The 13,773-nt window shown below is 31.6% G+C and overlaps 1 pseudogene; it reads left to right on the top strand.

Annotated features, from left to right (window-relative positions):
• The first annotated feature begins 6,392 nt into the window (after positions 1-6,392).
• On the top strand, positions 6,393-13,264 carry LOC133185673 (fibrinogen-like protein A; annotated as a pseudogene).
• Positions 13,265-13,773: the final 509 nt, after the last annotated feature.

Below are 13,773 nucleotides of genomic sequence, written 5' to 3'. Positions count from 1 at the left end.
ACAATTCTGAAAATAACTTAATTTTTAGTAACATTTTATACCTATCACATTCATTTTTCCCCTGTTATTGTTTCATTCTAGAAAATTTTATACCAATTAACATTGTCGCAAGTTTGCTGTCAAAATATTTAAAACTGCTTTTTTAACTCGATATGATATTAATAAAATTTTAATAATTTTATAAAATGATATCTTTTTGACACTCACACACTTATGTTGAGTTTAATTGGAAGGACAATATGCCAAATTTGAAATTTCAATGCAACCTCTGTAGGATTAATCTTAAATTTACAGAACATTTGAGATAGCATTTCTGTACAAACCCTGAAAATCTTAGTGTTCAAATTTGAGTTATCTCTCTTTCTACCGTCTTGCGACTATTTTCTGCAAACCGTTCAAAGTTTTTCTTTTAAAAAATAATCGCAAACGAAAATACGTATAATACGATGGTAACACGCAACTCTCATGTGATGTTTCTTCTTTTAAAAGAAATATTTAAAAAATATGTCTTTATGAACACTGTAACAATGACCCCTTGTTTTGTTCGAACATGACAAAAACTAGTTATTTGCTGTCTATATCTAATATCAATTATTCTTGTCAATTACGACCACAGACAATATTGAAAAGATTACAATTTCTCAATATCTCTGTAATTCTGAATAAGAGTTAGGAGGTGTCAAATATTGTATACTTGGTGAAAAATGTTTATATAAAAAACGAAACTTCGTTTGGGTTATATCTCTTCTAATATACTTTCCTCTTAAATAACATTCTTTTCTTATTGTATGATAAGCTGTCATCGAAATCTAGCGACAATTCTTTTTGGGAAAGATACGTGTTCTCTTGGGAAGAATTCAGTTATGATTCCGGACAAAATTTTTGTAAAAGATAAACACGTCTTTCCTCAAACTGGTAGATTTGTTGCTGGTCCAGGTTCAGATGACGTGCAACGCCAACAACACATAGCGCCCATCGCTTTTTGCTCAGAAGCCTTCTTGCTAACGTGCAATACTAGGAAAACCACGGGGTGCAACAACAAATAACTAGGAATGAAATCAAGACTTTTAAAGTAACTCTCTCAGAAGACCCATCTAGAGTAAGAATGCATTAATGAATGTGGGTTATACTCAAAGCTCCGATCTTCTGACTTCCGGGCCACCAAAGCTGAGATTTCTCAGAAAATCTGAGTTTTTCTTAGCAAACTGTGCCACAAATAAATATTTTCTCAAACTCAAACTTGTCTTTTGAGTTTTTTTTTTCATATCTGAGATTTTTCTCAAACGTGCGTGCCACCAACGTTTTTACAGACTCAGCTCAGAAAATCTTGAGGTTGGTATACATTAGCCTCAAATAAAATATCACAGGTTTATTTTATAGTAAAATTTTCACAAATGTTATGAAAGTACACACTTTAATCTAACACGAAATGAACTTGCAACTACAGAAAGAATGCTATATTTCTCCCAAAACTGATATGCAGTATATCTACGAAAGGGGAGGGGGGGGGAGAGGACTTAAGCACATGTAAAAATCTTATAAATCTGTCCAGCCAGTGAAATATTGCACTTGAAAATCTAAAAGAAAAAAAAAAAAGAAAAAAAAAAAAAAAGGAATAACCGGGATATTCTAGCGGCATGTTATACACATCATGTTTATCTTCATTGATACATGAATTAATTAGAACTCGATTTAAATTAATATTTTTGTGCTCTGATTGTGGGGAAGCCAATGTACTATTTCACAATGTACATGTATATCAGTCAGGAAAAAAAAGAAAAAAGAAAAATGACTACATAAAAAAATTCAAATCTCCTTTTTTCGTCCTTTCTCCGGTAGTTATTTTTTACTTTTACTTTTTTTAAAAACATTTCTTGTAACTTATACGCAAATATTAATAGATTGTTGTCAAAAATTCCATTTTCAAATATTTCTATGCTTTCAAAATAGTATTTTTAACCACCATTATAAATCACTGTTGATAGCAGTTTATCCAATTTGGCTCAAAACTAAATCTATAAAATTCTTAATTGAGATCGACTTTATACTCACCATGCATCACTAAAATCCCTGACCGTTTATATTATTCATGGGAATAAACTTGACATGACCATTCCGAGGTACATATATAAATCACAACATGAACTGCATCTATTCAAACGATTTTTTTTAAAACTTCTCATTTTCTATGTTAGTTTTACAAAATTCACAAAATATTCGTTCCTTTACAATATTTCGCCCAGTTTCAATTGCAAGATAATGTGAAGAGATATTCTTATTCTACTTTCATGTTTTTTTTTTTTTTTTTTTTTTTTTTTTTTTTTTTTTTGTAAATAGGAGGTATTGACTTTCTTAAATAATACAGTAATGAAAGATAATCTACAATAACCATTTATTTAAACATCTATAAATACGACCAGTTACGTTTTGAAATCAAAAACAAGTATGGTACATAATTTTAAATACATGATTACGTAGTAAAACTTTTATTTATAATATGAAATAAGTGATTATTCATCAATTAATAAGCGTATGCGAGATTGACTTGGGTTCCCAGTGTAACGACGAATATTTGTTACTATTTGTCGTTATACAACGGCAATGTGTTACTATCTAAAAAGAAGAATAAGAAATTTCTGTGACATTTTTCTCAAAAGTGATATGCGATGTGTTATTTAACATGTTCCATATACAGGGTTTTTCATTCATTGGGGAAGGGGGTGGGGGGGTGGGGGCTGAAACTCCCGGCAATTAAGCAATTTGTATCTAAATTTCCTTGATAAATGGGGATCATGTAAAATCAAACATGCATATTTTACCCGCCCCTGGACACGTTCTCTTTCGCATCTTATGCACAATTAACGGAACACTCAAGAAGTTTATGATGTGCACAGTTTAGCTATATATCGAGCATTTTGCTTTTGATCTGCTAGAAAAAAAAATCATTCAATGTTTATTGCTTTACGCTGAGTTTGCAGCATTCAAGTCATATTTCGGAGGTAAAATTTATTTCTGTTGACCGCTTAAAAAATCTTTTATTTATTCTAAATACGAAAAGTTCCTATAACTAATATAATATTTGCTACGGAAAATGAAATGTAATAGATATATATGCCATTTTACAGAAGAAAAGAAAGACAGAATCAAATTGATAAGTTTTAATCGGTAAAACGCATAATATATTCTTGATCCGCCTACCTATTTTTGTTATCTTTCTATATGTAACGCCACAAAGGCGGAAGTGACGCCTCGGTTTATATTTCCGTGTGTTTATGTCGACAGACGAGCAAAGACTACAAAGTTTGGATATGTTTTGTGGTAATTTACTGAAGATTTTTTTTTTTTTGGGGGGGGGGGGGAGGATCGCTGTACAATTATTTTCTCAAAGATCATAATGGAATTCTTACCGTTGAATGACGCCAAACGGCAAAAAAAGTGAAGAATGTGTATTTTCGTGATTATACACCAAAATATTGCATAAACAACTATCTAGAAGGTAAATTCAATCATTCACTCAACTAATTCGTGCATTATTAAAAAGGGTCGCATATAACGATGAAAATAAGTCCAAGATTTTTCTCAAATCTCAGCTTACATGAGACGAATCTCAGAAATGTTGGTGGCACGGTGTTTTAGGAAAATCCCAGCTGAGGCAGAAATATCTAAGATTTGAGGCTGCGATTTGAGCAGAGATTTGTATACCTTTGTGGCCCCGAAACCTGATTTTCTTGATTTTATAAATGAATATGACAAACGAGGGTAGTCCAAGAAAAACATTAACATTTTTTTAAAAAAATGTTCTCCTTTTTTTTTTTTTTTTTTTTTTTGAATTTTAAAATTTCTTGTGAGGCAGAAATTGGACAGTGCATTTTCTTTTTTAGTTTGTAACTGTTTGTACTTATATCACACATTCTAGAATCATCGAAAGTACGGGTGATTAATTCTTTGAATAGACTTTCTCAACCCGGATCATAATTCCAACTTCTCGAGAAATTAGTCTCCACGTATAACGTACTTCTTTTTACTTTTCAGTTTGTCATTTTTGTTGGTCAACCAACTTCTTCTTTCATTGGTTAACCAGTCAAGTCATCCTTGAACTTCTTTTAACTGGTATAAACCAGTGTCTGAGATAAGTTTATGTCATTCAATCGTTTCAGTCTCTTTTTCCCGTAGGGACAAGAGTCATTCCCAGCCTAACGAATGATAATCTGCATAATCACCCAATGTCGCCATTTTTAGCTATATCTAACGGAAAGTGTTTGTGCATATATCGTCTTGAAATTGCCACTTTTTTATGTCAAACTAATGAATTTTCAAATATTAGTACCGCAAATCATAGAGATTTGTCAATGTACATTTTGTCGCTTAATATTTTCGTATAATTTGGTAATAAACAAAACATCGCTGACAATGCTATTTTAAAATAGCGAAACAACAGTGGTGCATCGATCACCTTTTTTTTAATTTTCTTTCAATGCCACTTCCATATACAAATCAGATTACAGCCTTAATAATATTAGGTCAAAATATTAAAAATATCATTTCCCAACATTGCGCAAAAAAAAAAAAAAAAAAAAAAAAAAAAATGAAAAAAAAAAAAAAAAAAAAAAAAAAACTGGTCAGGTAATTTTTGAGTTTTGAGTTTTTTTGAGTTTGAGTTTTCTGGGACAACTCTAGTGGTAGAAACAATAACAGATAAAGCTGACATAATCGATATTCCTAATTTTAGTGAATTTTACAGGCATAGATCTATTGGAATAGTTGTATATTTCAGAAATTCAAGAACCAAGACTTGCAATATTACGTGTATTAATAATGAATGTGGCAATGTACTTTGGGTCAGAAAAGAAGGTTAAACATTTGGCATTGACGACTATTTGTTAATAGAAAAAGTCTATATACCACCATCAAAGTTTCGATTTTCATCTGTTGAAATTTTTGAGCGAATTAAAAAAGACCACTAATAGTGTGGAGCCTTTGGTAAAAATACATGGCATTGCTTCTGATTCCAATTTTCGTTGGGCTGTTGATCAGATTGACAAAAATATCTTGAAAGATATGGTTTCTTGATGGAAAGGAATTCTAGCGATAAGATTGTTAACCTGTATGGAAAAAAATTTACTGATATTTGTAAACACTAAAATATTTTTATTCTCAGTAGTAGATCCAAAGGTTGCCCAAATGGTGAATGTACATGTAAACAAACTAGTATGATAGGTTATCGTATTACCAGATTTGAGTTTTTAAGATATGTATCTGATGTTACAGTGTTACCATTCTCTACACTATTATCTGATCTTCACAATCCTATGGAGGTTTAACTAGTCTTATAAAAGAAGCATGCTTCTAATTTACATGAAAATAACCAGAAAAAAGTATGAGATTGTTAAAAATTGGATCCCCAAAAAGCAGGAATCACTCCATAACTCCATGAAAGACAAAATAAATGCATTCATAGTATAGGAGCATGAAATCAATAACACTATAGCGGAAAATGTCACGTCAGATTTTATAGAGAATTAGTAGCATATTGGTTTCAAGTGCTAAAGAGGCCTTTGGAAAGAATTTTATACAGGTACATGGTTTACGCATGATTGTAAAATGCTAAAAAAAAATTATGAAAGCAAAGAGGTTGCATAAAAATTTTGGTGGGGAAATTTTTTAAGCTGACTTGTATGAAAAGAAATGTATAAGACTAAAAGATTAAAAGATTTAATCATTACCCATAGAGTGGAAATGTTTAAATGAATGTAGAAACACCTATTTGTGGAATGCATATTCAATTAATATATTTTGGTTAAAAAAAAGTTATAAACCACTCTTTTAGATCCTTTTAAGCACTTATGGTTTAGTGAAATTCAAATTTCCCCCAAAGGTTTGATAACATTAAAAAAAAGAACATTAATCTTTGAAGAATATTTGTTGAATTTGCCTCTTAAACTTTCTAAGAAAAATTTAGTTTAAGAGGCAAATTCATTTCTTTTCATACAAGTATAATAAAAAATAAAGATGAATTTTTGGTTTGAATGAGCAAAGCATGCTCAAAGGCGGATTATTGCCTGTAAAGCAGTATAAAGGATTGACATAAAGAATATTTATGTAGCAAAAGGACCAATTGTCTTTAGAAAGTGTAACTGTGCAGTCCTGTTTTACAATAAATGAGATATTTTCAGGTAAAGTCATTGTTGGTAAGAGACTGCATGAAGTTGTTTTAATACTTTATCAAGCTGAACAAGTGGTAACAGAGAGCCAGAGTGACATGGGGACATGTAGTTTGTGACAAGTGGCAAATAGCTACGTTGTATAGTAAATACATTACAGAAGAGTAGACAAATAGTCGGATACCCTGGTACACATTGACAGCAGAAAAGACGTTTGCTAAAAAGTTTAAAATGGAATTAGTTGAACGTCCTTTGATGATCAGTCTGTACCTCTTTGGACAAATCATAGCTCTGTTACAGACATGCTACTCTCAGTGCTTCGACCCGAAAACTTTCATCATAAACAAGCATGCAAATTATTCAGTTCCTAGTTTTAACCTTTTGAACAATTCTGACTTGGTAATGTGCATAGTAGTTTGCAACAGGTTTAAGTTGTGTCTTTCTCTGGATTGGAAACCAGAAAAAAAGACATGCCGACTAAACACAAGATTCACCATCAAAAATGGCATTGGTTTAATGACCGACGACCACATCATTCACGTCAACAGGGAAAAATTTCCAGAGGTGAGTATAGGTGTCGTGTCGCACTTAAAGATGGAAATATTGGAAAGTTTACATAATGAATTTAATTTAACATTAAACGATTCATAATTCTTAGTTGAATTATCTTCAGCACTTGACGGGTGATTGTTTAAACCATACCTGCGACGAGGATTCTGTCTGCATACAGGGGAACTGTGTACCTGTTTTAAAAGGTAAAATATGACTCCACATTTTTTTGTGGTAATGGCTGTTATATTTGGCAGGATTTTTTCTCTTTCTGTTATAGTGAAATATATGGAGATAACGAACAGTATTCACAATTTTATTTTACAATTTCGTAAACGAAACAACAAATGTACTGATTTTATCGACGATTGACATAAGAGACGATGCCAGTAATGGTGGCCAAACTAGATAGATAGGGCGTTAGGGATTTAATAATGAGTTTTTTTTGTAGAATGCCAAAATCATACGGAATAACAGATAAGACAGCTAAAATTCCGAATCGTACGAAATAGCACAAACAGCTACAACAACAGGTAGCAAATGGATATAAACTAGTCTGGAAATAAGAAAAACACTATAGGCACAACATGTGATGGTACTTAAATAGTAACATAAAGATATCCACAGTGTCGACATCAGAACAGATAAAAACAGAAATGTAAAAGTATCGGCCAAATAGCAAACAACAGCTACGAACATTAGCATCTGAAAAGAAAGCAAGCGGACACCTAGAAGTTTTGACATCAAACCAATTTTCAAACACTCATATACCAATGTTGACTTTACATTTAATATCAAAGAGACACTCACAACTGTTGAAATCAAACTAAATTATAGCAAACTTTTTCGTACCAAAGTTAGCATTATATTAAAAAAAAATCACAGTAAAACATAAAAATGGATACATGAAATGGAGGAAATGGTATTCTAAGCAGCGACAAATTATTATTTAATTTCTTTTTGAAAATAGGTTTTAAGGATTGTTCAGAAATTTTAAGAACAGATTCAACAAGAAAAGGACAAGATGGCGTATATGTCATTTACATCGACAACACCTGGAGAGAGGTTACTGTGACATGACGACAGATGGAGGAGGGTGGACGGTGAGTAGTGTTTTTCTTTTTAATTTTAAAATGACGGTTCCTATGAAATATCCTTTTTTCGTTAGTCTTTTTTATGAGTAAGTTTTCGCACTGGAAAATTCTTAGGCAGTTGCAGATTGCAAAGGTTAATGAAATAAATAATAATATCATTTTTTGATAATGAGATGCACCTTTTTGCTGACATTAGTCTCTGAGCGGGAGGGGGATACATAAGATATCTTGTAATGGAACTGAACAGAAAAATCATTTCCAGACCTGGATTCTAGGCTAATATATCATATACTTAACATCAGGTCTTATCCTCACACAAATCAATGGATTCAATGTTGGGAATATAAAATTCGCTACGAATTAAAAAAAAACCCATAAAAAATACACAATGGATTTTGATTCTTTCAATTAAACATATTTAAAACAAATAACTGCGACAATCAGACTTATCTCTGTATCATGAAATAGTTCCCAGTGGCAGATATTATAGTCTGGAACTTACCAGAAAATCTATAGCTAGGACAATGTCTTGTAATAACTCTTTTTATATACATGTATCTCTGAATAGTTTCTACAGAATAAATGCTATTAACTTTTTTTCAGGTCATTCAGAAACGAGAAGATGACGTGGATTTTTACAGGACTTGGGATGAGTATCAACATGGATTTGGAAATACATCTAAAAGTTACTGGCTAGGTTTGTCTGTGTATTTCTTTTTTACATTATCAGTGACGTAGTGCCCTTTACGTAACAACTCAAATGAATACACAGATTTTCAACAACAAATTATTTCGAAAGTTCAATTATAGACAAAAGTAAAAATTATATGAAATTTCAAAAGAAAAAGACTTTTTATTCGAACATATTATCCATAAGATTTTTGATCTTTTTAATGGATTTTTGATTCAGTTTTCTTCTCGTTTTATCTAATTTATTTATTTATTTATGTTTTAATTTCAAGGACAATTTTTTTTATATATACTTCAATTTAAAGCAATGATGTAAACTATTCATTCCCCTGGTAATTGAAAGACAAATTTACTGCGTTGCACGAGTTCTTTATTTTAGAAAAATCAATAATTGAAAATGTAATAGCATTTTAAATGTATATTCGATTTTTGTTGTTGGATATCGCACTCCTGAAATTATAAATATTTAAAAAAAAAACTCTCTTGTGAAATATATTACATAGCAAACATTGATTTTTCTGTTTGTAATTTATTTTTTCCATTTTCTACTAGCTGCCTCTCTATTAATATTCAATACAATATTGCGATGAAGGTACATTAAGGTGCATTTGAAATGAGAAAAAAAATGAAATGAAGGGCTCAGTACATTTGAACAAGTAGCCAACTTTAATTAGAATTAAACTTTAATGGTATTTTGAACGTTAAAATACGACAGATTTGATGTTTTTTGTAAATTGATTTTTTAAAAAGACGAAATTGTGGTGCCACATAGTACTTTGCAATTCTGATCGTAAAAATAACACCTGTGAAAATATCAGTTTTATTCAAGGGATGATACAAGTATAATCTGCTGTATTTCATTGTTGAAAATGAAATGCCTTCATACTAACGGCTTTTGAAGAAACAAATTTTGTGGATTCTGTCAAAACTCAGCTTTTATCTTCATATATATTAAAAGTACGATAATAAAAAATTGAAAACAATATTACAGAAGCTTCTGGGGGCTTCGCTCCCTGGGCCCCCAACCAGGGCCCTGCATGCTCTGGACACGCTGGAGGCCTCAAGGCAGACCAAGACCCCTTGCCCTTTTTTCAATACAGTATTTTTTTGCTAGCTTCGCCACTGATTATTTGAATATTAAGAAAAAAGCAGTAAATATTGGGAAAAGGTGACGATTACGAACGTTGATAGGCACGAGCCAATGTTTCATTATTAATGAAAAGGTGAAGATAACGAATATTGATCGATCAAAAAAAAAACCACCCAAAACCCTCGAACCATATAACCTAGGGCACATTTCTAGCCAAAGAAATATGTGTATCGAATGAACTAAAAGACATAAATCCCATATGCAAGTGATATTGCTCCATAAATAAAGGAAGATTACGAGAGAAAAAATAACGTCATCACATTTATCATCAAGTCTTCTTGTTAAGTTACCATGTACGTCTTTTTTTAGTAAAATATCCAAATAGGTAATTGAGATGCTTTAGCTCGATCCCTTGCATAAAAATTGTAAGCATTATACTTAGTAAATATTAACTAAGCAGGCATCAGAATTCTATTACCATGTTACACTTGAATAAGAATTTCAATTATTTAACCGTCACGGTAGCTCAGTCGGTAGAGAGCTCGCTCCGTGATCGGATGGTCGTGTGTTCGAATCCTGGCCGGGACTGACCTAAGTCGATAAAAAATTAGGTAGCAACTGTTCCTTCGCCAAGCGCTCGGCACTTTAAAATGAAAGTTGCCCGTCCTTCGGATGAAACCTTAAAAAAGGGGAAAAAAAGAATAAAGTACAACAGTAAAAAACGGGCAAATCACGCTCACTTTCATTGACTGGAATATTAAAACAATTTAAAAATCTGAACATTGATTTTGAAAAAGGTCTTTTGAAAGGGAATTGTGGCTTTAAATTTCATTTGCATAGACATGGAATTAGAACCAATTTGTTCTAAAATGCAGTTGCAATAATGAGCCTTACAAATATTGTTACAGGTTTTGTTAGCTTGAATTTATAAACTTACTTTCTATATACATGCATATGTAGTTTTTAAAATTCTTTTATCACTTCCGGTCTACTAAAACGAAGAGATAGACAGTTAGCATTTTGTTATACCTTATTTCCTTCATAAAGAATTCTTCCCATTTAAAATTAGGGGGAAAATTATCCCTGACACATTCCTAAGGACACTAATATTGAATGAATATGAACTGGAAAATTTAATTAGTGGATAGCATATTAATATGAATAATTCGAATTTTCAAAAATATTTCTTAAGTATTTCATGTGAATATTTAATTTTTAATTCAGAACTAACCTATATTCCGGGGCCATGGTTTTTATAGAACACTGTATAATGGTCAACTAACTGTAGATGATAAGGTCCAATAACAGCTAAATTTTATGACAAACGGAATATTTTCATCTATCACCTGCATATGTTGATTATGTCCCCCACCTTATTCGATATTCAATAGCATGCTCTGAGTATGATCAATGTCTTAAACCGAGGCAGGTTACTGACATATAAATTGATGTTACAGGGATTTCAACAACCTCGTTTAAAGTCAGCATTTCTTAAATTCTATGGTTGTTGTAGTGACTTTTTAGCAAATATAACCTATCTTGAGTTTTTAACTAAGATATTTAATACCAATATTACGCCTGTTTTTTATTCTAAATCTGACTTCGGGATATTCCCTCTACCTGATCAAAACATAGGGCTCATGGCAGTTGTGACCGGTTAAAAGGGGATGCTTACTTCTCCAAGACAATTGATCTTTACTGTACGATTTCAGAGTTTCCGTTTTTTATACCTTCTTCGCAGATTTGAATTGTGTGTAGATTTTTCTTAGATCAATCTCTGTTCGTTATTTTCACGTTTTACATTTCAATATGCACTATTTGAATCTAGGCACTTTTTCTCGATGTTTAAAAAATATCATTATTTATATCCTGGGCATCCTGTTATTGAAAATTTAAACTCTTACATCAAATGCGAGTTGTGTACCAGCTAAGTTTACCTAATAAAATATTGAGGTAAGCAAAATTGTTTGGATCACCTTTCGATTTTATATTTCGATAATACTCTTTTACACTATAATATGGTAAAACAATATATTTGTTTTTCTATATTTCTTATTAAAGGAAATGACGCGATCTATGAGTTGACAAAGAACAAGGACCAGGAACTCCGAGTTGAGCTAAAAAGTTTTGATGGAGATGAAGCACACGCCCTGTACTCCTCTTTTTATGTCGGCAACGAAAGCAGTAAATATACATTGACCTTGTCCGGCTATTCAGGCACCGCGGGTAGGTCTATTTAAAATATTCTCACCTCAGACTGTTACATGATGTAAAAGTCATCACAAGTGATTGAAGAATCAAGTAAACAAAAGAAGAATTGGTTTATATACAATGATTTAATGATAACAAATACTTGACAGAGATTAGTCTCAAATATGAGAAGCGACAGTATTAACTACCAAAAAAAAAAAAAAAAAAAAAAAAAAAAAAACCAAACAAACAAACAAACAAACAAAAAAAAACCTCAGTGATGCATGTAGAAAGAGGTATAAATGATAAATTAACGGTTTTAAGATAAAAATTGTAGGTCTTTCTTTTTTTCACTTTAAAATTTAATGAAATATTTATAATGTTTTCAACGAAGACGAAATATTATTAAAGGTGTATACCTTTTGCATAAACATTGCAAATCATATTTCAGAATGTATTGATTCAATTCTTTTTCTAGAATGTGATGTGTCATTAAATATATTAAGCAAAGTAATGCATTTGAATAAATAACTGTTTGTTATCTTCATATTTCTATTAAAAGCTGCAAAGAAAATCTGTATGATTGCAATATTGCGATCAGTCACTTGTTAAAACATCAAAATTAAATGTACAGGTTTGTTTTGATTTAGTTAATTTTTTTAAATGTAAATTATTCTATACTCTTCTATTTAAATAATTCCTATTTTTGCGTGATATCACACATTCCTGTAAAAATTAGTTCCGCCTTCTTTATATACGCAGTTTTGACAATGCTCCTTATTACAGATATCTTTATTACTAATACATTGTATGTGGATGGTTACTGAGTACCCAGACAATGACAGCTTTAAGTGTTTGTATTTCTATCTTAATCCTTATTCATTTCAATAAGCATCAAACTTTAATAATACCAATATTCTGTCGCAGGTAACAGTTTGGGTTATCATAATAGAATGAAGTTTACCACCAAAGATCAGGACAACGACAAGAAGTTAGATTTTAACTGTGCAGTATTATTTAACGGAGCCTGGTGGTACAATGCCTGTACATCCTCAAACCTGAACGGAGAGTACGCCCAGTCTGCGGTGTATGGCGGTAATTATTTGTATTGGAGAAGCTGGACCAATGGATATATAGCACTAAAAAGGACTGTAATGATGATACGACACAAAAACTAAATGTGTTATTTCATCCTGACATGGTTATATTGAGATTATCATTATACCTGCACTTTCTAAAAAAAAGTTCGTATATATTGATATCGTAGTACGCTCTATTTTACTTTCTTCTTCGTAAAACTAATCTTTCATTTTTATGAGTAACTAACTCTGTAGATGTGTAATTGGTTTTAATTTTCACTCAAGTGGCCAAATGGAGACTATAAACGAGATTAGCTACAAAACCTAGTTTCCAAAACTGCTCTTATATTTACGAAAGTAGCCTAATCATCTATAGGAAGGTGATGGCTGTCCAGTTGATGTGCAATTAAATTTCGACAAATTTTAATTTTTCTTTTTTATCTAGGGGGTTTTTGGAACTCCTCTTACGTTTTACACAGCAACCAAGTTATCTTTTTTAAAGGTGATTGGTGGGGCATGTAGATATGCAAGAGCGGAATATCCTTTTCATTCTTGGGGTCAATTGATGTAAAAAATACGGCATTTTCAACAACAACCTGGTTCAAAGAACTTCTTTTTATTTTATTAGTAGTTATATACAAAGCATTTTTGAGAAGGTTATTAATAGTATCTTTTAGATGTGTGATAATCTCTCAGAGTTATCACATCCACTTATGCGGTAAATGGGTGTCGAAAAACTACCTTTATTCTACAAAAACTTGGTATCCTTAACTTAGCATACATTTACACATTAGCCAATTCAGCTCTTGGGGGTGATAGTTAGTGACCTGTAAAATACGGAGATAACGAAAATGAATTAAGCTCAAAAGTCCATTGGAACAGTACAAATTGAAAGAAGAGAAAACAAAGACCTCTAAAAA

Source organism: Saccostrea echinata, unplaced genomic scaffold (assembly GCF_033153115.1).
Source record: "Saccostrea echinata isolate AGI-Se365-2 ecotype Australia unplaced genomic scaffold, CSIRO_AGI_Sech_v1 ptg000012l, whole genome shotgun sequence".
Taxonomy (NCBI): domain Eukaryota; kingdom Metazoa; phylum Mollusca; class Bivalvia; order Ostreida; family Ostreidae; genus Saccostrea; species Saccostrea echinata.
This window is presented reverse-complemented; position numbering and strand designations above follow the sequence as displayed.